Here is a 26,462-nt window from a genome sequence, read left to right as displayed (position 1 = left end):
TAGCACATTCAAAGAAGATGATATAATCTATAACTTTTACAAACTCTTCTCAAGAACAGAAAAAGATGGGAATATTTCACTCAATCATTTTATTAGGCTGGTATACTTTTGTTACTAAAATCAAGATACAGACAGTAAAAGAAGGAATATTTTAAATAAATCTCACTTATAAACATAGATGTAATAATCCTAAATAAGATATTATCAGAATAAATCCATCCACTAAAAAAATACCTCGTGAATATGTAAGTATTATCTCAGGAATGAAAAACTGATTCAATCTCAAGAAGTCAATTAAAGTAATTATTGTATTAACAGATTATAATGCACTTATTATTGATTAAAAATCAGACAGGAATCCTCAAGAATGATACAGAAAAGATTCTTAATACAATTCAACACCTACTTATAACAATAACTTAGCAATTTTATTTTTTAATATTTTATTATACTAATTTAGCTTAATTCTGTTAGCAAAATATATAGTTTATCTTTAAAGGAAATAAAGTTGATAAAATGAAAGCACATTTTTTTTTCTAAAATGAGAACCACAGATCATTGTACTTTTACTCCACTGGGGTCACAGATTTATTCTTACCTAGTTCAATAATTTTAATTGAAATCAGAGTCATGGTTTTATTAATGATAGTAATACTGGTTTTACCATAGTTCATGAATTTTTTTTATAGTGCAATCAATGGTTAACAAAAAAGTTGTACTTTCAATTTGTGTCCTTGTTTTGGTCCTCTTCAAGCTTTTGTCTCTCTGCATATCTCCCTGTTGGTGCATTACTTCAATTGAAAAAGGAGTATATTAACAAACAAACACCTCCTGCTCACCCCCAAGTCCTGAAAAGAAAAAAATATATATAGCGACAAATAATCATTGAGAGGCTACAGTGTGCCAAGTATTGTGCTAATGACACAAAAGTTCTAATTTTCAATCTCCCTTGCACATTTTAAATTATTTTTATAGATGATGAAGTACACTGATAGTAAAAGGAAACCAGAATCCAAACCCAGAACTGTCAGCAGCCAGCAGTTAAGGGGTTGGTGAAATAGTGTGAACAAAAAATGTGGTAAAGGGCTTCCCTGGTGGCGCAGTGGTTGAGAGTCCGCCTGCCGATGCAGGGGACGCGGGTTCGTGCCCCGGTCCGGGAAGATCCCACATGCCGCGGAGCGGCTAGGCCCGTGAGCCATGGCCGCTGAGCCTGCGCGTCCGGAGCCTGTGCTCCGCAACGGGAGAGGCCACAGCAGTGAGAGGCCCGCGTACCGCAAAAAAAAAAAAAAAAAAAAAAATGTGGTAAACGTTGTATCAGACCTGGTGGGAAAGTGCTACCAAGGATAGGCATTGGTATTTGTACAAACATATTTATTTGACATAAATACATCACATGTCTCACTGCTGATGTGTAACTTAAATATTTCCCTTCATCTAGTGATATTCAATATCTTTTTCTCTGACTCAATGTTCTTAAAAGAAAGAACAGGTTACAAGGTTTGGGGAATCTAATAATTTAAAAACTCCTTAAGAAGGAGCACCTACTCTGGTACAAAATATATTTAGCTTTAATACCTATTCACAGGAAAGATAAATAATTCACTGATAATAAAAATGTCTTTTTTAATTTATGGAAATATGCTGAATATTCAATCATTTTCACTTGCACATCTCAAGGAGATGTGAGGAAAGTTTTATTAGTACCAAACAATAAATCTGCTGGCTACTCCTTCATAACCAAGAAATCATTGCTTCTACTGCCCAGAGTGAGACTGAATCTTTTGAGCAGTTTTCCTATGTACAGTGACATTCAGCACAGTATCTGTTTTCAGTTTTTGTTGAAATGGCATAGTTGTCTAATAGATTACATTGAGAGTATTTCACATTCCTCTCCTTTTACTGACAATCTCTTATTACCAATGATCATTTCTTTTGGAAAGAAACAAAATTCATTGTCAGAACAATAAAGAAAACTCAAAGCATGAATAAAAATGAAAGTGACTAAATTTTAAAACAAACATGCTAATTAAGTACTTAAAGAGAGTAACAACTCATTAAAGGATGCCTGTAAAATTGGTCCAGAAGTTTTAGCAATTCTTCTTTTGATATCAGTTTTAAAGAGAATTTAATATCTTTATGATGTAAAAACAATCTTTAAAAGTATTTTGTTTTTTCAAAAAGCATCTAATTATTGTTTGTTTTTAAAACTACTAACTATTGGTTCTAAATGTGTAATCTATGTTGTGGTTCAAAAGGTAAATTTGAAAAACTATTTTGCATATAATTACAATGCTGTAATTGGTGAAATAAGTTTATATCCTCCAAAGATAACTGCCTTGAAGAATATGGTACTCATTTTGAAATCGTTGTTGTAGTCTGATTTTTTTACATTTATTTACCACATAGTGATAATTCATGAATTTCGTCTGATTAAATATAAAATAGAATCCTCAGTGGAAAAAAAAAAGTGAGGCTAAAAGAGCTAATAAGTTCCTGCTCAAGTTTTATGCTTTTAAAAAAAATTGCACAATAAATTCCTTTTATGAAAAATACTCAAAAATAGTTTGAAATCAGTTTCAGCTTCTCTAAAATGTGTGCTAAATATTTTGTGTTAAATGAATTCATTTTAATCTCACCAATAAAATGAAGCACTTTCCAAGGAAGAAAGTTTTATTAATATATCTTCTAAAATGAAACACATTAAAATTCCACACATCCTGTGTCATCTTTAGAATGAAATTATTTTTGCACCTTCGCATCATGTAGTTACTTTTTTTTTTTTTAATTTATTCATTTATTTTTGGCTGTGTTGGGTCTTCATTGCTCTGCGCAGCCTTTCTCTAGTTGCGGTGAACGGGGGCTACTCTTTGTTGCAGTGCTGTGGCCTTCTCATTACAGTGGCTTCTAGTTGCTGAGCCTGGGCTCTAGGTGCACAGGCTTCAGTAGTTGTGGCTTACAGGCTCTAGAGCACAGGCTTAGTAGTTGTGGTGCATGGGCTTAGTTGCTCCTCGGCATGTGGGATATTCCCGGACCAGGGCTTGAACCTGTGTCCCCTACATTGGCAGGCGGACTCTTAACCACTGCGCCACCAGGTAAGCACTACATCATGTAGTTACTTCAAACAGCTTACAAAAACAATATGTCAGGCTTCTCTCCAATTACTTCCAAGTCCTCTTGGGACTTAAAAAAACAAAAAAAACCAACCATGTTTTCAAAAGTTACTTCCCAATTGGGCTTTAATTTTTTGATGATGGAAAAGTAAAGCATACTGCACTGAAAGTAACTGAATTTCATTATATAAAATGAAATTAATATATTAGGATGGAGACAATGGCATATATAAACCTGTTGACAAATTAATATTTTAAAAATGGGTGCTTTCATACTGTTGTAGTTGAGATTTTCAGTTGAAATATTGAAGTAGTAAGTGCAAATTAACATGTGTTATAGAATAGATTGTCTCTAAACTTAAACAGAAATAAGAAGGAAAATTTCAATAAAATAGTCAGTGAATCTAAAATCTCTTATTTCAACGTTAGCCATACACTAGTTCTAAAGGAGAAATACGTTGCAATGACACCAACAGACTCATTGATGATATAAATGAATATTCCTCTATGACAAAAATATAAAATGAAAAATATTCCACCTGGTGTTTTGGCCATTTTACTTGCCAGTGCAATCAAATAGAATAACTGGTTTTCACTAATCTTTACTAGTAAATGTCATGGCCAATATACTCGGAACCATGTGTGTGCTTGCCACTCAGCCACCTTCAGAAATTGTATAAAAACCATGGTACTTCAAATTAATATATTTCTACCCTCCGCTGGTTGAAAACTGGGATTCATCAATTTGAAGTTTCCTAAACGTGTGACATTTGGATAATTATGTAGAGGCTAGACAGTCCATTTAAACTAATTGAAGTGGATATTCAATGCGGTCTCTTCCTCTTGCAGAGGAGAACCACTTCTATTCCTTTACCTACAAAGGACTGGCCAGATTCCAATGGTTATAGTTCAGGAATGGCAACCACATGGTCTGCACCAGTTTTATTGCTCACTCCTGCACCCATAGAAGGTATATTTATCAATGACAGCACTCTGCTCTGTCCGAATAGACCTAATGTCCTTTTACTGCACCAGGGTCTCATTCAAGATACAGTGTTGGGCTTCCCTGGTGGCGCAGTGGTTGCAAGTCCGCCTGCCGATGCGGGGGACACGGGTTCGTGCCTCCGTCCGGGAGGATCCCACATGCCGCGGAGCGGCTAGGCCCGTGAGCCTGTGCGTCCAGAGCCTGTGCTCTGCAACGGGAGAGGCCACAACAGTGAGAGGCCCGCGAACCGCCAAAAAAAAAAAAAAAAAAGATACAGTGTTACATTTGGTTGTCACGTCTCTATAGTCTCTATTTAGCTGTGTTGGTTCTCACTCTTATATGCAGCTTTTGGTGGTTTTTTTGCTTGTTTTTTGTTTGTTTGTTTGGGTTTATTTGTTTTCTGCTTTTAGTCTAACAGACTCATTTCCAGAGTTACTTAAGCCAACTCTTGTCTCCCACTCCTTAAATTAGGTAGTTTTATTCACTTGTAAAACAATTAGATATTTTTGTTTTCAAATACTGCATTATATCTTGGGCCCCCTGACCACCGAAAATTTTTTTTAATTTGCATACTTTAAGGTTCACTGTGTGTTGTAAAGTTCTATAGTTTTGGACAAATGCATAATTCGATGTATCCACCATTATAGTATCATAGAAAATAATTTCACCAACTTGAAAATCCCCTGTGCTTAACTATTTTTCCTGCTCCCTCTCCTCTGAACTCCTACCAACCACTGATCTTTTTCCTGCTTCTATAAATTTGCCTTTTCCAGATGTCATATAATTGAAATTACATAGTATGTAGACTTTCAGCCTGGCTATTTTCATTAGCAATATGCATTTAAGTTTCCTCTATATCTTTCTATGGTTTAATAGCTCATTTAAAAAAAATCACTACATAATATTCCATTGTATGCATGCACCACAATTTGTTCATCTGTTCACCTTTTTAAGGATATTTTGTTGCTTCCAGTTTGGGACAATTATGAATAAAGTTGCTATAAACACTCTTGCGCAGGTTTTTGTGTGAATGTAAATTTGGTAGAATTCACCAGTGAAAATGTCTGGGCCTGGTGCTTTCTTTGTTGGAATGTTCTTAATTATTGATTCAACTTTAATATAGATTATATGCCTATTCAATTTTAATATAGATTATATGCCTATTTAGTGAATCCATTTTCCTTGTGTGAGTTTTTGTAGTTCATGTTTTCTAAAAAAAATTGGTTCATTTCATCTAAGTTATTTAATTTGAGGTATTTCTCTCTTATCCTTTCAATGTCCATTGGCTTGGTAATGATAAACTCTCTTTCACTTTTGCTATTAATAGTTAATATTTTTTCTTGGTTTGCTTGGGTGGAGCTTATTAATTTTATCTCAAATAACCACCTTTTGGTTTCATTGATTTTCTCTATCGTTTTCCATTTTCAATTTATTTGATTTCTAACTTTATTACTTTTCTTCTGCTTGCCTTAGACTTAAATTGATCTTGTTTCTTTAGTTTGTAAAGATGTAAGCTTATATTATTCATTTTATATCTTGCTTACTTTCTAATATGGGCATTTTATGTTCTAAATTTCCATCTAAGCCCTACTTAGCTGTATCACCTAAGGTTTAATCAGTTATATTTTCATTTTTATATCAAAATATTTTAAAATTTCCTTTGAGACTTATTCACTGACCCATATATTATTTAGAAGTGTGTTGTTTAATCTCAAAATATGTGGGGATTTTCCAATGACCTTTCTGTTATTGATTTCTACCTTAATTCCATTTTTGTCTGAATTCCATATCTTTAGATTGTCAAGGTATATATTATGACCAAGAATGTGGTGTATCCTGGTAAATGTCCCATTCCCATGTCAGCTTGAAAAGCATATGTATTCTACTGTTGTAGGATGGAGTAGTCTGTAAATGTCAGTAAGATCAAATTGATTGAAAGTTCTGTTCAGGTCAACTATATTCGTTTTGATTTTCTTCCTGAAGGAAAAGTGTTCAACTCTCCTACTATAATAGATTTGTCTATGCTTTTACAGGTTCATCAGTTTTTCCTCAAATATTTTGATATTGTTGTTAGGGCCATACATATTTTAAATTTTTATGTCTTGTAGAATTGACCCTTTTTCATTAGACAATATTTCCTTTTTAGTTTCCCTATTCTGGAGTGTTCTTTCTTTGAAATTAATATAGCTAGTAAAGCTCTCTTTTGATTAGTGTGAGCAAAATATGTCTTTCTCTGTCACTTTCCTTTTAATCTGTCTAACTCTTTATATTTAAAGTTGTTTTCATATATACAACATATAGTTCGATCCTGCTTGCTTTTTTTCCTCCCACTAAATGAGAGGATAGTAAACTTGAAATAGCAAGTACAGAGATGTATTTGGAGACATGTTACTGCAAAGGAGAACAAAGAAATGTGGGAGCATATAACATGAAATGGGGTAGAAATAATTTATTAGAATTTTTTTCACAGGGTAAATGACAGAATGTCAGCCAGAATTGTCTAAATATGCTATGGTTAAAAAATAGTTTTACTGTCTCTGTGACTAAACCCAGCTAACATTTATTTCATGCTCATGCAAAGTATGCTTTGATTTTTCATTTTTCCAGAATGATTGAGGTTCAGCATATCAAAAATCATCAGTCTTGCGATAGCTCCATATCAACAAAATGGTTTAGGTATCCCTACAGCAGGTAAAGGGAGCATAATAAATCATTCACTCCCCCTCATCACTGGGGATGATTCAAATTCACTTCATTAAAGAGATTGTATGGAAGGCAAATAAGCACATGAGTAGATGTTCACATCATTAGCCATTAGGGAAATCAAATTAAAATTATGATGAGATCTCACTATATACAACTGTATTAGTCAGGTGGACTGCCATAACAAAATACCATAGACTAGGTGGCTTAAACAACATAACGTTATTTTCTCACAATTTTGAAGGTTAGTAGTTCTAGATCAAGGTGTTGGACAATTTGGTTTCTGGTGAGAGCTCTCTTCCTGGCTTACAGATGGCCATATTCTCATTGCATTCTCACATGGCTTTTCCTCTGGCACTCATGGAGAAAGAAAGAAATTTCTGGTATATCTTTCTTTTCTTATAAGGGCACCAGTTCTATCTGGATAAGAGCCCTGCATTTATGACCTCATTTAACCTCAGTATTCCCTTAAAGGTTCTATCTCCAAAACAGTCATATTGGGAGTTAGGGCTTCAATATATACATTTTAAGGGGATACAATTCAGTCTAAAACCATTAAGAGTAAAATGGCTAAAATGAAAATACTGATAATATCTGGATGTTACTAAAAGTGCAAAGAATCTGTAATTCTCAAATATTTCACATGGGAATGCAAAATGTTGCATTCACTCTGAAAAACATTTGATAGTATCAAATAAATTAAACATTTTACTATATGACACAGATGTCCAATTCCTAAATTTTCACCCTAGAAAAACTTATACTCATTTATTAAATTTTATAGGAAAATGTTTATGGGAGCTCTATTTATAATCAAGAAAACCTTGAAACAACCAAAATATTGTTCACTGGATGAATGGATGAACAAATTGTCGTATATCATTCAAAGGAATACTACTGTGGTGGTTAATTTTATGTTTCAACCTTACTGTGTCATTGGGTACCCAGATATTTAGCTAAACATTATTTTTTGGAGCATCTGTGAGAGTGTTTACATATGAGAGATTAACATTTGAATTGGTGGACTCAGTAAAACATATTGCCTTACCCTTGAGGAATTATATGATTTGATATGATTATATATGTGTGTGGAGTGTGTGTGTGTGTATATATATGTATATATCCTATTGATTCTATTTCTCTGGAGAACCCTGACTAATATAACTACTCAGTATCTCAGTAATAATATAAAAAATACTGATAAAAGCATTAACAGAGGATGAATCAAATCCATTACATTCAGTGAAATGAACCAGTTCCAGAGGTTACCTATTATGTGATTCCATTTACATAGTATTCTCAAAAACAAAACTGAAGTGTTAGAAAACAAATCAGTGGTTGCCAAGTATTTGGGTGAGGGTCAGTGTGACTGTTAATAGAAAGCACGAGGGAGCTTTTTGAGTAATGAACTGTTCTGTATCTTGCTTGTAGGTACATAAATCTATACATATTTTAAAACTCATAAAACTGTACACTGAAAAAATTAAATTCACTCCATATTAGTTTATAAAATAAAATTTTAAGACATAAAATGAGTAAATTTTAATGAACCTTTTGTATTGATATAGAGAATAGGCAAAAATCATTTCAAAATCATAGAAATACTGTGCCCATAAGTGGATTCCAACAGATAAATGTATGTAGGAATGTTATGTATGGTACAGATGACATTTCAATTCAGTGAATAAATATATGATACATTTAGTAAATAGTAATAACACAAGTAGTTAACCATGTCAAAGAAATTCACACTGCATATAAAAATATTTTTATTGAATTAAATATAAATGTAAAAATGCTCACAAAATTAAAAATAATAACAGAAGAATATTTTGGAGATTTTCACTGTTATCAATTCTCTCCTCTTATTGATAGGACCTCTAAGTTTTAGCTAGGCACTTTTATGTTCACCTAAATAAAGACAACTTTCCCCAAGCCCTCTTGCAGCTAAGTCTGTCAAATGATTAAATTCACTCCAACAGGATTTAAGTGGAAATATTACATGTCTCTTCTAGGAAGTATCCATTAATGAGTGGATAGACCCTTCTTTCCATGCTATTTCCTCATATCTGTAATGTGTACATGATTACTGCAGTATAAACACCATGGGTAAGAAAGTGATATCCAATTGTTGAAGATGTAGAATAACAAGATAGACTTTTAATGCTTGAGAATTTTGGAGCTTCCTTGCCAGCCTTGAATTGGTAACTTCCAGAATACATTTACATGAGAGAGAGGTACCTTTCTATCTCTTTTGAATCATTGCCATTTTAGAGTTTCTATTACTTGAAGCTTGGAACTTGAATCCTAACCAAAAGGGACACCTGGGTATACTAAAATAAAAAAGACCTTTTTAATCAAAATCAAAATAACCAGAAACTGTACAAGAAAATATATGTACATACATAAAAATGAAAAAAATTGCACATAATATTTTTATATGAAAACTCTTAAAACTGGATTTAAAAAAGTAAGGGGAGAAGGGGCAAAAACAGGTTATCAGAATTAAGTTTTGGTCTCCTTTCTTTGAATCAATGTATTCACAGGAACTCCAAGCAAAGAATGAATTGCTTCCTTCTGGAAGGGATTCCAGGAAGGGGGGTGGGGTATTATTTTAGAAGTATGTTATTCCTATTTTTCAGCTACATACCATCAGGTCATAAATTGACTTTCACATGGTAGTCCTTAGTAGGTCAGGAATTTATTTGATAACCCAGCAACTCTCAAGAATAGTCCTATGTGTTTGCTTTTTAGTTGGGTCTAAAGTAGGCTTTACTTCCAAGATAACCCATAAAATACACAAATGTATTTTTTTTAATGTAATATAACATAATGGGGGAAAGTAACTTCACAAAGAAAAATAAGGTATTCCTTCTAGAAGAAGCAGAAATGAATGATGGGTAGACAAAATGTTGCCAAAAATCTTGGCTGTCTGTGCACCAATGCCAAACAAAGATATGGAGACAGAGATTTTGGAGGAAAAGAGAGGTGGCTTTATTGCCTTGCCAGGCAAAAGTGAAGACACAGCAGGCTAGCTCCTCAAGAACTGTGCCCCCCTCCGTGGGGAATTGAGAGAGGTTATATAGCTGGGGCTCATGGTCTATGGTAGGTGATAAGGCTCAAAGTAATGAAGGTCTTGTATTCTTCTTCTTCCTGCATTATTTCAAAACAGTCACAGCTGGCATCAGACAGCCTGGTAATTGTGTCCGTTTGTCTCCGGGTTATTGCCCTGCGATTTTCTTTCTGAAATGCAGATGCTACAAGGGTTGATTTGCTACAAGGGAGTGCAGGATATAATTCACAGTGTTAAGGAGTGATAGGTTAGCTTTGTGAAGTACAAATCTAGTTACAGTCACTACAGATTAGTAACAGTTAGAACTAGGAGTGATTAACTCTTTCAGGCCAGTTTATGCTTCTTCTTTAGCCTGTTCCCTGTTCCCTTATTTTCTTTGTTTATAAGAAAAGTCTCATTTCTATTTTTGCTGCAACAAATTCCCCACTGCTAGTTCATTCCTTCCATTTCAGTGGAGAAAGGGTAATGGGCATCATTCTTGTCTGGCTGAGGACAAAGTTTAGTTTTATTTCATTTGACAAACACCAAGTCTGGCCTGGGGGCCCATCTATCTCCTACTTCAAAAATGGTAACTGTCTACTTCAAAATCAACTTTGAACTGTAATTGTTTGACTTTTCAATTTTTAGGTAGTTTGTTTAAAATGAGATGCTGATAAATATGTTAGAATTATCACATGAGCTAGACAATTTATTCTCATTGATCATGGACAACAATGCTTTTAGCTATACAATTGCCATTAAGGAGAATAAAATAGGAAAATGCCGTCACTGCTTACATGTATTATAAATTTTGTTTTATGTTTTCCCATAGACTCTCTATCTGTATTTATAAATTCTACTAGCACACTTTAGGAAACTTACCTATGTCTATTTTCAGGGTTTAGGGTCAGACCACTCAAGTTTGCTATTGCTCTCTGTATATCCCCTGCTCAACCAGTGTCTCCTTCACCTGCATCCTACTCACATGATTGATCTTCCTACATAATTCTTCCCCCAGGCCCCAGCTGGTGATTGTTCTTATCGAAGGGGTGGTGATGGGGCGTGCCCCTCCGCTAGTTTTCCTAGAAACCAATGAGCCAACCTGATGTGAATTCCCCTTACAGCTGGTAATTTCCCCTTCCGCTAGGAGCCAAGACTGCTGCCACATCCTGCCCACAGCACACAGTGGGGTGGAGGTGGGGTGGCGGTGGGGTGGCGCTCTTAAGACTGCTTCAGATGTGTAAGTTCCCCCCTATCCATTAAACCATTGATGTGTCTGTTGGTGACCCTGGGCTCTTTCTTTGGTCTTAAAACTGGGCAAGTGCAGGCCTTGTAGGCCTGCAGGGTGCAGCCCAACACAGGGGTATTCTAAACTTTATTTCCCTTAATATTGCATTTTTCTATAGCTAACATTTTCCATTCTCCAGCTAAACACATCTTTAATTTCTTGTTACTGCAGATCTATTTCATTAGACACATTTATCTCCAGTGAAAAGTTAGACCACTTAGCCTGTCCTTTTATATCATACTTAAAATCTTAAAGTAAACAAAATTAAGTTTGTTTGTGTCTCTAAAGGTAGGTTTTATTATATTTTTAGTAAATTGTATAGCGTCCGTAAAAAAATAAAAAGTGATAAAAGGGAATTATGCTTGTTTGCAGAATGTTGTTCTCAATTATTTTTACTTTCTTTAAAGAATAACATGTTTTCTTTCACTTAAATTGCATCATTCTGTATATTATATATAATATACGTTTATATATATATATATATATATATATATATATATATATATATCCCTAAATAAAGAGAGAGAGAAATATAGTTTGAGAGAAAAAAATATTTGTATAGATACAGACACACACACTTTTTTTTGCTCTCAAAATCCCTCGCATGGAGTGAGCTTTGAGAGGTTCTGGGGTCAGATGCTTGTGTACTCATTGACAGAGATAATAATGATGCTCCTGACAGCACTGAGGTACTGCATGCTGTATGACAACTGGCTTGAAAAGGGATCACTGAAGGTGATAATAATGAGGACCAGCAGGAGGACATATTTCAGACTGAGAAGCTGGGAGAGTATTATCAGTCTGATGGAACAGGCTGAGCTCTGGATCCATGTACATGTCATTCTTTTATTGAGAATCCTGCTGAAGTAGATACCCTGTTCTCTAATCCAGGCTTTTTGCAACAGCTAAAGAGGCTGCAAAATATTCTTCATGCAAGAGCAAATCTGGAGAATGATAAAGTCCCCAAGTAAGGAGAATGTTTTTAAAAAGCAAGAGACTTGAGAAATCATCATAAGATTTTAAATTTATTATAAAACTATGCAAGTTATGCTACATTTTACTGTTTATTAACACAAAAATATCGGTTTTTCTATCTACAATCAGTTCTTCTAAAACATAGGATATAAGGTCATTGTTACATTTTAATTATCAGGTTTACCAGTTCTACTAATAACGTTATGCCCAGCATGCAATTTGCAGTGGAGTCCTGGATTCCACAAAGGGATTTTCAAAAGAGGCTTGGGACTAGTTTTATATCCTACAATTCCCTCAATCTAGGTGCTAGCTAACACAGATGAAGTGTTATGTAATAACATATCCCTGAAGGGCTAGTTTGGAAATACAAGGACTCACACTAATCTTGTAACTGAATTTTTAGAAATCACAAGTATAGAAGAAGCAGACAAGAAAATGTGCCCGGTTTTGGTATGTAGGAGTGCATTCTAGGTATAATTCTAAGTGATTTTGATTAAGTACTCAAGGCACACTCTTCCTTGAAATGGTTGTATAGTTGATCCTAAATGCCTTGGCAGGGACATAATTTTGTATGGCTTCTAGCGGAAAGTTGATCAGCCTTTCGTTGGGCTCTCCAATTTGTACCAGCATTGTGTCAGACCCTGAGTAGGTGGTGATTTGGGGAGCATCATTTCCTAATTAATCACTATGGTGATCAATATAAAAGAAGAGATTATGAATTTTGATCACATAAACATTTCCATTAAGTTCAAATTCCTTGCAAATGCAATCAATTATATATAAAATTTATGATGGAGCCTTTAGTACACATTTTAGTACCTGGAATTTCTGTGCACGTTATGCTTGAAAGCCTACCTTTCATGGGATAAATAATATATAAAGGAAACAACAGGACAGACACAAGCATTGAAAAAATCCTGCAAGGGAAGTGACATGGAGAATTCTGCAGTCCCAGAAGAAGATGGCCCATGGTAGCAAAAAATCCATCCCTATTCATAAGAGATCAAAGTTGATCTGTTTTAGGACACTGAGGATTCTGCCTCCATGTACGTCAAACCTCATTAAAAGAATTGATTATATTTTCTGTGTTGGCTTCTTTACTAACCAGTCATTTTCAACCCTTCATGGTCAGCTTCTGCTCCAACCCTAACTTTGAATACCAAGTCTCCAATCACTCTTTTTAATTCCAAAGGATACAATTCTTATTTTATCAGCTTTCTTAGCAATATTTGGTGGGTTTTTTTCATTCCTTACTTTAAAATTCTTCCCTTTTCTCCGCAAGATTCTATACACTCCCATTTTAGCTTATTTTTTCCAACTCTTCCTTCTCAATATCTTTTAGCATTCCTCTTCCTTGTCTTAAAGTTTCTGAAGGATTTCACTGGACCCACTCTTTTTTTCACTCCAAACAATCTCCTTGCAATTTCATTCAAAATATTCTGTGTTCTGATGGGAAGTCCTTCCCTCTGTAGGCTTCTGTCTTCTGGACACCTCATTCTTCCATTCTCCTAGTTCCATTCCAAGCATTCTTTCTCAGTTCCTCTTTTAGGTTTCATCTTTTTTTTTTCCCTAACTCTAAGACTCCCCAGGTTTCTGTTTTGGATACTAGCAGTGTGTCTCTCATCCTAATTAACGTTATTTATGCTGATGCTTCACAAGATTAAATTTCTACTTTGTCATACTCGTCTGAGCTCTAGCATTCTTTATTTTACTGCCTTAAATATTTCCACTGGATTGTTTTGAAAGTATTTTAAAATAACATTTCAACTGAAACTTTTGGTCTTCTCAAATCTTATTGTCTTTGTCTTAAAATTTAGAAAATTTCTTTATGAAATCCAGTTTCTCCCAACAAAATATTTTAATTTGTCTACTTATTTTAACACCATATCAACCTTTCTTTGTTTTCCTATTCATTGTTGCTTGTTCAAAATGTCCATGTCATCTTCCCAGAGAGGATACATCTCACAATGCTATCTGAATTTGCTCCTGACCTCTCTCTATCCCATAATACAATGGTACTATCTCATGGCATATATTTATTGGTAGATTAGGTAAATGTCTCTTCAAACTTAATATTTATGTGGGCAGAGACTCTGTTCTGTTGAACTCTGTATCCAAGCTCTTAAAACAATACTGGCAGGGGGGCTTCCCTGGTGGCACAGTGGTTGAGAATCCACCTGCCAATGCAGGGGACACAGGTTTGATCCCTGGTCTGGGAAGATCCCACATGCTGCAGAGCAACTAAGCCCATGCGCCACAACTGCTGAGCCTGTGCTCTAGAGCCCACGAGCCACAACTACTGAGCCCATGTGCTGCAACTACTGAAGCCCGTGTGCCTATAGCCCATGCTCCACAAGAGAAGCCACTGCAATAAGAAGCCCGTGCACCGCAATGAAGAGTAGCCCCCGCTCACCACAACTAGAGAAAGCCCATGCGCAGCAATGAAGACCCAACACAGCCAAAAATAAATAAATAAAATTTATATTAAAAAAAAATATTGGCAGACAGTACTCAGTAAATTGTGGATGAATGAATAAATGAAAGAACATACTCTTAAGCATAGATGTACTGTGAAAATATGACTGGAATAGCTGTGTATAAATCAAGTATGCACAAAGTATCACCTTGCTCATTTTTGAGGCTTCTAAGCAAGTTACTCAGTTATCCTCAATTTATGTTTCTCTTCTATTTTTGTGTGAAGATAAAAAGTTCTGCCCTCATAGTTTTCTAATATTAAATATATGACATTTAAAAACCTACCTATGTTTTATTAAGGCATGACTGTTGTTTTGAATTAATGGCTGATTTACACTGATACACTTATAATCTCTTACTGCATTACTACTTGATTCAATAGTAAACATTTTCTAAAAATGTTGAGTTATGGATCAATTATAAATTCACAAAATGTTAAGCCCTGCAGTTATTATAAAACTACATCATTGAAAATGTCCAGAAAAATTCTAAATTCAAGTTAACTATGTAAAAATATCCCACTTCTGGTTCTGTTTTGGTGTTTTGGGCTTTTTTTTTTTTTTTTTTCTGTGCAAGAAAAGCTAATTCCTGAATATTCTGTCATATTAGAATGTTATTTTCTTAAGATGACATTTATTAAAGCTATTTTCAAATTCCATGTATCACTCAAGTGTAGCTTCCTCTACCCCCTGTTGCTTTCATCTACAAAGGAATTTGTAAGCAAATCTCCTTTAAGACCTCTTACATATATCACAGCATCTTTGACTATTCATATGGCTAGATAGGGACTTTTGGTCAACAGGGACTGTTGGCAGGGCTTTGGGACCAAAACTCATGCTCTGACCAATACTGCCCTTCTGCTTGTAGAGTACCCTTAACTAGATACCAATAAATGGATATTTTATTTTACATTTGTCATTGTGCCTCTCATGTTTAGCTCCCTAGAGAAACACATTAGAGGTACAGCTAAATAAGGAATTCCATAATGCTTATTTTGTTAGCTAAAATAATGTTTTATAATATCAATAAATCACCCTAAATCCTAATATATAGTATTCCTCTTTTGTGACAAAATTACAAATTTCATGTTAGTATTAACTCAGGAAGCCCTTAAGCTTCCTTGCATTCTTGAAATACTCTTAAAATTCTAGTCCAAACAATGTTTCAAATGTGCCCTGAAATGAATAATGTTCATATTTTTAAGTAAATATATTTTCAAATATGAAAAATATATATTTACTTATAGGAATATTGAAGAAAAAGAAAACGTGCAGAAGGTGATGAAAGTAGTTGATTTTAAAGTGACCCAAAGCAAGCAACTATGCAAAGTTTGAAGCATATTCTCCTTTTTTAAATTTGTGTTTCTTTATTCTGATAGAAAAATAATACATATATATCATTTTTATACTTGTTAATTTAATACATAATGAAAAATTTCTCATGCCATTAAAAATTCTTCAAAAGTATCTTTACTGGCTCTATAATATAACAAATGGTAGTCATGATTCACCTAATAATTCTATTATGGACATTTAGCTATTTTATCTAAATTTACCATTAGAAATGACTATCTTTAGAGATAATTTCTGTCTGCATTTCTAGCTATTTTCTCTATGATTCTCCAAAATTAATTTATTGGATCAACTATTTTAAGGCTCATGAAATATTGGCCAATATCCAAATAAGCTGCCAGCAGCTATGTATGAAAGTATTCATTTTATCCACAATTCACTCAGCTTGCATTCTAATTGCAAAAATAGTACTTAAATTATGTTAAAATAATTTGCATTGTTAACATTTTCTTAATCCTATTGTTATTTTTAAATTTATTGTCTTTAATTTGGTATGTTATTTTTATAGAATATTTATAAATATTTATAGAATAACATTCCTACTGTCAACACAAATATTTCATTGCCCTACATACTGGATAGTTATGGAGTAACTCAAATACACAATCATCATTCAAATCAATTTAACTGGTACAATTAATATGAATTTTATCACCCACCATAGGTAGGAGTAATATGACATTTATTTTGCTTCTCTAAGTGAAATATAGTCTGTCCTGAGATCCCATCTAAACATGCTGGTAGGAAATTCAATGGCAGTCACTGTTGGGGTTCTTCTTCCCATCCAGAATTCTGGTTAAGTAGAGGGATCTTAGCTAGTTCAAAAGTAAGAAGCAGAAAGACATGATGGTTACTGTTTACATAGTTTGGCCACTCCTTCTAATAGCAGGAAGTAATTTGGAATTTTTCCCCCACTTCCTGAAGTCTTGCTGTCTGGGGCATAAGTAGAAACACGTCTGACAGAGCTTAACCCCTTAAGAGTGAGCCTATCTCCATTTCATAAACATAATGTATCTCCCTGACACCACCACCAACTACCACATTTAACCCTTTCTTAAAAGTGGGTTCTCTTGATGAATGTGGGTTATGGTTTTCCTTAAAGCAAGGAGAAAATGAGGTGTGCAAACTTCCCTAAACTTTAAACTGCTAACTTTGACATGCTTACATTATTATGGGTCAGAGCTGCTTATCAAAGTTAGTTTCTTTGCCTCAAACTTTAAAAGCCTTAACCACTTGTTAAGGTACCAGGGATCCATTCATCTAATCAGTTGGCTTCTGAAGGATTATAAATACCTTCAAAGTTCTAACTTCTTTGACTAGTCTTCATGTGCACTGTTGCTTTTTGGTACCTCTAAAGTTGCCATGGCTTTCCTTACTCAGAGAGTTGCTTTCTTTTCCTTCACCACCTTCAGCAACTGGAAAACCAGAAGATGACATTTCAATAAGGTGAAGCTTGAATATGATTATTGTGTTCAGTACTATCCAAAGACACACATGTTCATGTGCAATTAATATTCCTATGTCATCCATAAGTTTTGAACCTCAATAATAAACATAATCACCCTTTCTCCTGCTTCTGGTAAAACTTTAGGAAATTAACCTGAGGTTCTTCCAAATTTACAATGTATCAAAAAAGTTTATTTTAACGTATTTAATATTCAGACGCTGTCTCTGAATGTGTTTGTTTTGAATGTGTTTGTTTTGAGTACTTGTAGCTAAGTTACAAATTTAAAGCTATGCTTCTAAATACATCCCGTGAGAGTGTCATCTCTCCCCACCCCCACACACTCCTTCCCTGACACAACAGGAAACACACTACTTTCTTGATATTTTCCAATGTTCCAGAGTGGTAACAGAACACCTTAATCAAGATTCAAATATATATCATCTAAGAAAGGTATTTTATCCCTGTAAAACATCACCAGTTCTGGGAGTGTTATTTCCTCTATCAGCCTAGTGATCTTTCCAACCTGTCCCAACATGTAAACTCCTGTCTTTGGTGGTATTTCCCTTGGAGGGGAAATAAGAGAGGTATTTTTTCTAGAACATTGGCAATATTGGGCATTAGATGTTCTTCTCTTTCCCATAAGAGTTGGGTTGTTTGTTTTATTTTTCATTTTTTTATTTTTAAATTTTATTTATTTTTATTGAAGTATAGTTGATTTATAATGTATTAGTTTCAGGTGTACAGCAAAGTGATTCATATATATATGTGTATATATACACATATATATTCTTTTTCAGATTCTTCTTCATTATAGGTTATTACAAGATACTAAATATAGTTCCCTGTGCTATACAATAGGTCCTTGTTGTTTATCTCTTTTATATATAGTAATGTGTATCTGTTAAATTTAGTCTGTTAGGGAAAACTTAAAAATACATCTTCCTTGTCCTCCTTTTCTTGACAATCTACTTAGAATCACAAATTCCTCCAGTCACGAAAATTTATGAAAGATGACATTCATTTCTACATATAAATTCTCCAGCAGCGTCATGACCATTGTTTCAAAATTAATGTCTCCAATTACTAGAGATATAATTTAGTTTCTTGTGAAAATACTTACTATATAAGAATTGTAATTCGTCATTTGATGATGAAGCCTCCATAATTAGAAAGGATAAATTTTACTCCATCATTCAGAAGTGAAAATACCAATTTCTTTCACTTTTTGAATAAAATTTAAATTAGTCTACCAAGCTGGTGAGAAATGCAGTATTAGTCCTTAGGGGACCTTCTCCCCCACTATCAGGGGAAGGTGGTATTTTCAGGAGTCTCATGCTATCGGGTACACATAAGAAGAGCCCTGTATCATTGGTTCACACTAGATGCCTCTGGTAGACCCATTTTCCAAGTGCTCAGGCCTCCTTAATATCAGGCCATTCCTCTGCTCTGAGTTTGGATCACACTTGGGTATTTGGGTCAAACAAGGATTTTGCCAGGTATCTATGTTTTGGAGCCTTCAGTATACAAAACTTGACTCTCTACGGGTCCTTGGGGCACTGCAAAAAGGTGGATTATGGACCTTTCTCACATAGCTTTCCAGTCTTAAGAAAAATCTCTAAAAACCAACGTCACCTAAAGCCACTTTTGCACCTTTGACTTAAAGTTCTCATTCCTCTTATTTCCTTCTTCAGAGAATATATTATTTTTTATTTACACATATTAAAAGCTCATTAAAATTAGAGGAAGTTTTGTATTGTTGCACTAACATGATATTTTTTCTTTGCTCAATTTGATTTTGTTTATGTACATATATAATAGCTCAGTGATTAGTTTTGACTCTGCGATCAGGCAGATCTTGAATTGAAATTTTGGTTCCAACATTGACTTTCAAATTAGTTAACTTCTCAAAGTTTCACTTGTATCTCAGCTTTAAAATTAGAATTATCATAGCATGAGTATGAACATTGCACAGATAATATGTATGAACTATATAGCCCAGGGTATGACACACAGTAAAAACAACACCTATTAAGAATTACTGTAATCATTATCACTAACATTTTGATACTAAATAAAAGAGATGTGCATTATATGTGAAAACTTTCTCTTTTTCATAGTAATTTAAACCTGAATTTTTATTTTTCATCTATCTGGTAACTTATTTGTTTGGTGTTGTTTTCACTGCTATATCCCCAGTCCCTAAAATCAGGTTGAGAACTTAGTGAACACTCGTGTAATATTTGTTGGTTTAATGAATAGTCATAGGCTTTCAACAAGAGAACCCTAGATGGGGGTTGAGGGTTGGGGGGAATTTTCTTCTTTTCTTTTTCAGGTGTGAACTACAATAGGCCCTGAGGCAATAGCACACATGTGCATCTCCACCGTTTTTGAATGGGTAAGGAAAAATACCTAGCACTGATCAACAGAACACAACTTACTTTGCTAAATAATCCTGTCACGATTATGAACATTTTTAAAAACCGAAAAGCATGGCATCAAATAAATCAAAGTCATTTGTCAATCATGGCAAAATTGACTCTGACATTGTTTACCTGGATTCCAGACACTTGACTTTTACTATTATGGCTTCATCTACATCCAAATATTAGAAAATGAGTTGCGTAATTCTTACAGCTCTGTCATCCTGTGATCACAGTGCTCTTCCCATGATCAAGCTATATCTACTCCAAATCCCAAAACATTTTGATTGTGAGGAATATAGTTTAAATGGAAAGCTAGTGGATTTGGTAATAATGAAGTAAAGCAGATTTTCACGTTTCAGAATCAACTGTTGGCATCATGTAGCAATGAACCTGGACAGAGCTAAATCTACAAGAGAGGTAAGATATGGTATCCAGATAAGACCCTTCCACCTCTTCTGAAAGGAAACAATTTTGACAGTGAATACAGTAAGACTTGAAACCATTGATCAATGGTAAAAGGGGCAGAAAGAACAGCAGCAGTCTTGTGCTTGAAGCCCAAAGATGACAAAAAGTCTTTTCCTTCAGAATGTGACAAGCTCTCCTTTGTCTTGGTAAATTGAAAAGATGCTTTGCAAATACTGCATGGTATACAGTACCATGCTTTTATTGTTCTGACTTACACTTCTTACAAAACACCAATTATCACATATTTTAGAAAACTGCATTTAAAATTTTTCATAACTGTGAATGACAGTGAGTTTGGCAATCTTTTAATAAAATAAAGTAACATTTTTCGGGGCTTCCCTCATGGCACAGTGGTTGAGAGTCCGCCTGCCGATGCAGGGGACACGGGTTCGTGCCCCGGTCAGGGAAGATCCCACATGCTGCGGAGAGGCTGGGCCCGTGAACCATGGCCACTGAGCCTGAGCGTCCGGAGCCTGTGCTCCGCCACGGGAGAGGCCACAATAGTGAGAGGCCCGCGTACCGCAAAAAAATAAATAAATAAATAAAATAAAGTAACATTTTTAATGAGTCAAAGGACAGTCAAGTGATACTAAGCATACTTTCTTGAAAAACATAGAAGTAATTGATAAAATTTTCCTAGAACAATTGTTTAATACATACATGTATACAGATACTTTGCAACAATTATAAAATGTGTTATAAAGACAATATAGTGTTTGTAGTACTTGCACACGTTTATGAAAATAAGTTAAATAGGAATTAAAACCTTGGAAATTATAACTACCATTTAAACAATTTATTTGCTACCATTTATACAACGATGACTTATAAAATTAAGAAAACATTTTTTTCTACCCGGGCTATTCACTGTCTTTAAAGCCATTATTATCATTCAACTAACCATATACCTATACCTTCATATAATGCAGGAATTCCGGTGATTTAAGATTATACTATTAGCATATATCTTCTCATGTTTAATTTATGACTTTGAAAGTTTAACTTTTTTCCTTTCTTCCTTGGATTGTAGGCATAGTATTTCAGCTAATCCTTTCATCTTTTTTCAATCTAGATTGTGAAGGTTGAACTGAATATAATATTCCTTATAAAATCAGAACCAAGGTCAGCCTTTGAATTTTATGATCAAAATTTCCCACAGGAGAGAAGACTAAGACCTGGGAATCAATCTAGCATCTGAAACCACCATGAGCTAATTACTGAACACTTCTCTGGAGGTCCTGGTTTAAAAAATAAAATATATTCCGTGATAAAAATTTTACAGCTGCAAGTACAGGTTAAAAATATTAACAACCAAATGGTTTCTTTAAGATACAATAATTTAATATAATTACTTTTATATAAAAATGACCACATTGTGTTCTGGCAATTATTTGGTTCCTTTACTCTGGGCTCAGTGCATTTGCAAGCCCTTGCGTAGCATTTTGACATGACAACATGTCCTATAAAAATACATCTGTGTAATTTTTTCTATGCAAATTCAGAATAGATTCTCTTCTTAATGGATTATTAATTAATGGATACAGTAAATGAAAGCCTTCTCATCTTTGAAAATGTCCTTGTAAATGAGAATTAGGAAAAAGACAAACACCTTTACTTATTATCACTTCTAGCACTATCCAGAAGTAAATACTGTTAACAGTTTTTTGTACTCCTTCCAAATGCTTAAAAACATATACACACATTCTCATATTAGAGCCTCCTATTACAATGTTTCAGTAAGTATTTGACTAAAAGTATCTATTAAATTTATCTAAATAAGACAACACATTGCACAATCTGGGCAATTTGTTCAGTTTTCCTTAATTTACCTATAGAGCTACCCTTGTTTTTTAATACCTGTGGATTATTTGAATATATAATATATATATATATATATATATATATATATATATATATATATATATATTACTGCTTGCTTTCCTCAATGATGAGTGTTTTAGTTGTTTCAAATAGCTCTTTCTTACAAAATAGCAATAACATCTTTGGACATACATCTTTGCACATACACAAATGTAAAATACTTTATTTTTTGAATCCCAAATCCATGAGCGTTATTTTTAAATCACAAAATATTGAAAGTAAACCAAAAAGTGTAGAGAAAAATGTAACAGCAGACATCCAGATTTAACAACTGTTAACATTTAACCATATTTTTAGATCTATTAAAATGTGTTAGATTTTCACTTGAAATGAATTCCCTTCTTTCCACCAAGGAAAACTTAATCCTGAAGTTTGGGTTTACATGCTTTGTCAATGTTTTATGTTTTGCCACAATATATGGTATATACCCAAAAATGTTATGATTTGTCATCTTTAACATTTACATGAACTGCAAAATTCTCTGTGTCCTTTTAAAAGTTGTTTGTTTGTTTTCCACACAGCAATCATGCAAGTAGACATGTGGGGATCAAGTTCATTCATAATTTATAACTGCTGTATTACGGACAAATTTCAGAATATTACACATTTTATTTTTTCATTGCCTTATTGATGGTCATTTAGTTTATTTAAGTTTTCACCCTTGAAAAGAATTCTTCACTAATTTATCTTGAGTAGGTGTCCTTATGCATATACTCAAGTGATTTCAGTATATCTTCTTGAAAGTAGTATTACTTTATAATAGAAGAGTTCAGATTCAATTTTATTAAAATATACTCTTATGCTGTCCAAAGTGATAAAGCCAATTTACAGTTCTAATATTGGATATGAGAGGCTCTCTCTCTCTCTCTCTCTCTCTCTCTCTCTATATATATATATATATATATATATATATATATTTTTTTTTTTTTTAAGAAGATGTTGGGGGTAGGAGTTTATTAATTAATTAATTTAGTTTTGCTGTGTTGGGTCTTCATTTTTGTGCGTGGGCTTTCTCTAGTTGTGGCAAGCGGGGGCCACTCTTCATCGCGGTGCGCGGGCCTCTTACTATCGTGGCCTCTCTTGCTGTGGAGCACAGGCTCCAGACGTGCAGGCTCAGTAGTTGTGGCTCATGGGCCCAGTTGCTCCGCGGCATGTGGGATCCTCCCAGACCAGGGCTTGAACCTGTGTCCCCTGCATTAACAAGCAGACCCTCAACCACTGCGCCACCAGGGAAGCCCCGGTGCTCTCTATATTTTTATCAACAGTTCTTAACACTTCATTTTATGAAAGTTTTATAAAATTTTAATTTATGACAATTTTATGGTTATTTATTGAAACTTAATTTAGTTTGTCTTTCTCAGATTACTAGAGAAGTTGAACAAATCTTCATAGATTGGTGACCAACTAGAAGGTTTCTTCTACAAAATATATTCTGTTAATATTTCTTTTGCTGATTTGTAGAAGTTACTTATATATACCTCCTGGTAATTATTTTTTTGTTTTATTTGTTATAAATACCTTTTCACAGGCCAGGTTCATCTTTCAAATTATTATTTTTTCATTTTATAAAAGATGACTTAATGTAAGTAAATGTCAATATTTATTTTCATGGATTGTATTCAGTACTGAGAATTAGAATCACTAGCATCCACATCTTGATTATCAGGATTAAGAGCCTAGATCATCTATGTCAACACGACAACTATTTCTTTCAGGAAGTTATTGCCCAGAAAATTAAGGTTAAAAAACAATAAATAACTTTACTGTCAGCAAACCAATTTGTATAACTGGACAACCTCTCTTCTATTAAAAGAATAGAAAGCTAAGCTAAGCAAACAGCTCACTTATGAAATAATAATTTACCTATCAAGATTAACTTCTTGACCTTCACTTCCCAGTGTCTATCAATCCTACACTATTATGTTGCTGACTTGACCTGGTTGTCAGTTTCTCACCTTGAAACCTCTTAAACCAATTGAGAGCAGAGTCAAAGATGTGTAAATATCTTCTGTGACCAATCAATTTCTTTTCAGAATTATTAAGACTGTGAAAATGGTGTTCTCTCTTACTAAAATAAGTTTGATGAATTTAATTTGCTTGAGTAATCAGTTTTGCTTTGTGGTTTTCTGAAAGAACCACACAGTTGACAACTCTGAAAGTCACATTGAGATCCAGTCAAGACATCTTCACTGCTATACTTCAAAATCTCCAACTTGAAAACATTGCACTCCTGGGAGGACCCTTTAGCCTCCTTTCAGAACCTCCCCCTTTCCTGGAGTCATAGTGAGATAGGTGTTGCATTGTGTCTGAGTCCAATTTTTTTTTTTGGCCTTTCAGGCTCCCAAATATTTCCTTAGGAATGAGCAGCACTTTTAGGAATCCTTGATTATCTGATCAGATATATAAACTCTTATCCTGGGTAGAAATCAGCCTCTTTAATAACAACATGGCTATCTGTTTTTGCCACATTCTGCTGTGAGTCATTAAGAGGAAGATCATAAAAATGAGGATAGATGTAGGACCAATATGGTCATCTCTTGAGCTGGATGTAAAGACTGATGAATTTAGGTTTAACAGAGTATTGTTCTTTACAGACAAATTGTCCTTGGTTCAACTTTCAAAACCTTGTGAGAAATCTATCCAAGCTCATCTTGCTTTGTCCCTAAGAATCTGGTCTGGAAGCAACCTCCTCTCTATAAATTTTATCTGCCAGGAATTGAAAATTTGTCTGTCAGGTCTGAAACAGAGAGAGCAGCCATTAAGTTAGAGGCCTGAGAAATAAGATACACAAGCATTAGTCAATGAACAATTTTCAGATCCTCATATGCCTGGCTCATTGTAAATTGCGTTCACTCCACATCAGATTACAGCTTATATGTATTCAATCTATGATTCTAATTCGTGTGCTTATCTTTAAAAATAGCACAGTTTCACAAAGGATAATTGACTTTTCAATAGCCCTTTGGGAAACTTTCAATATGGATAAAATATTCATTTGAGAAGTACCTATAGGTAAAAATGGAAAGGTGTAAAATTACAAACATCCAATCATCTATATTTTGCATTAGTATGTAAAAGTTCCTAAAGAACTTTGAATTCCAGAATTGTTTTGATAACAAAAAATTCCTTGACCAAGAAAAATTGTAAACCTACGAAGTGTTCTGTTTCCCTACATCACCTAATTCACAACTTAAACACAGTGGTCTTTATTTTAGTGGTCATCTTCCCCTGTACTATGCACTTTCATTAACATGTCTCTATAACCTTCTTTATGACCCACTTTCATTCATTTTCTGAAGCCAGAAACACCCACAGCTTAATTGTTTCTTAAAATTAATCTCCTTTTGAAACAGGCATGATCCTTATGGTTGATTTTAGTCCTGGTATCATTCTCTGCTAAGAACTATTATCTAAGAATTTTCAAAATTCTGAGACTATATAATTCAACACTTTGGGATCTGTAACAATTGGTTTATATCCTTAAAGCAATCTCAGATGAAAAAAAATAGTGTATAAAGACAGAGTGGGAATTTTCTGATTTATAAGACTACAAATTGCATAGAACACAAAGCAGATTTGGGAAAATCCCAGATGTTGGACAATATCTTTTGGAGGATTTACCGAGTCTTTCCTATAAAAATGGATTGTACTCTAATTCAATCCTGTAGATATTAAAGGATGACTCCATTGGAAACTCCCAGAATAAGTTAACATAACTGGACAGCATTCATAAGTGGATCCTGAAACATATGTGACATTGGCCTTCTTTTTAATTTTTTATGACCATCCTTAAGCCATAATTAAATGGATTTAATTTGTGAGCCAAAACTGGATTGGTAAGTGACCCTACTGCCAGATTCCTAACTCCTCATTGAGTATTCGAAAAGAGACTTAGAACAAAAACAGACCCTAGTCATTAAGCATCTGAGGAGGGAACATCTTGATACAGATACCTGAGAATACTGTACACAATAGTTCTCTCCCATTGAGGGAGAAAAAACAGCAAAGTCTGAGTGGAGAGTCTGAAGTTCACCTTCACTGGCAGTAATGAGGCACTTCCCTCTTCCCCACTGGGATGATGTCAGTGAAGGCTAAGAGAACCTGAACTTTTAGTAATGCCCAGTGATGATTGCTTTTTGTTTGTTTCTTTTGGATAATTGACTGGTTATTTGTATTTTACAATGCTTACCTGATATTTTCCCAGTGTCTCCTGTTTCATTCCCAATATTGTTTACTTATACTTTTTCTTTTTTTCTCAAAACATTTTGCCAGAGATTTGTTTTATATTGAGTCATTTTCTAGAATC

This window comes from Phocoena phocoena, chromosome 4, assembly GCF_963924675.1.
Source record: "Phocoena phocoena chromosome 4, mPhoPho1.1, whole genome shotgun sequence".
Lineage (NCBI taxonomy): Eukaryota > Metazoa > Chordata > Mammalia > Artiodactyla > Phocoenidae > Phocoena > Phocoena phocoena.
This window is presented reverse-complemented; position numbering follows the sequence as displayed.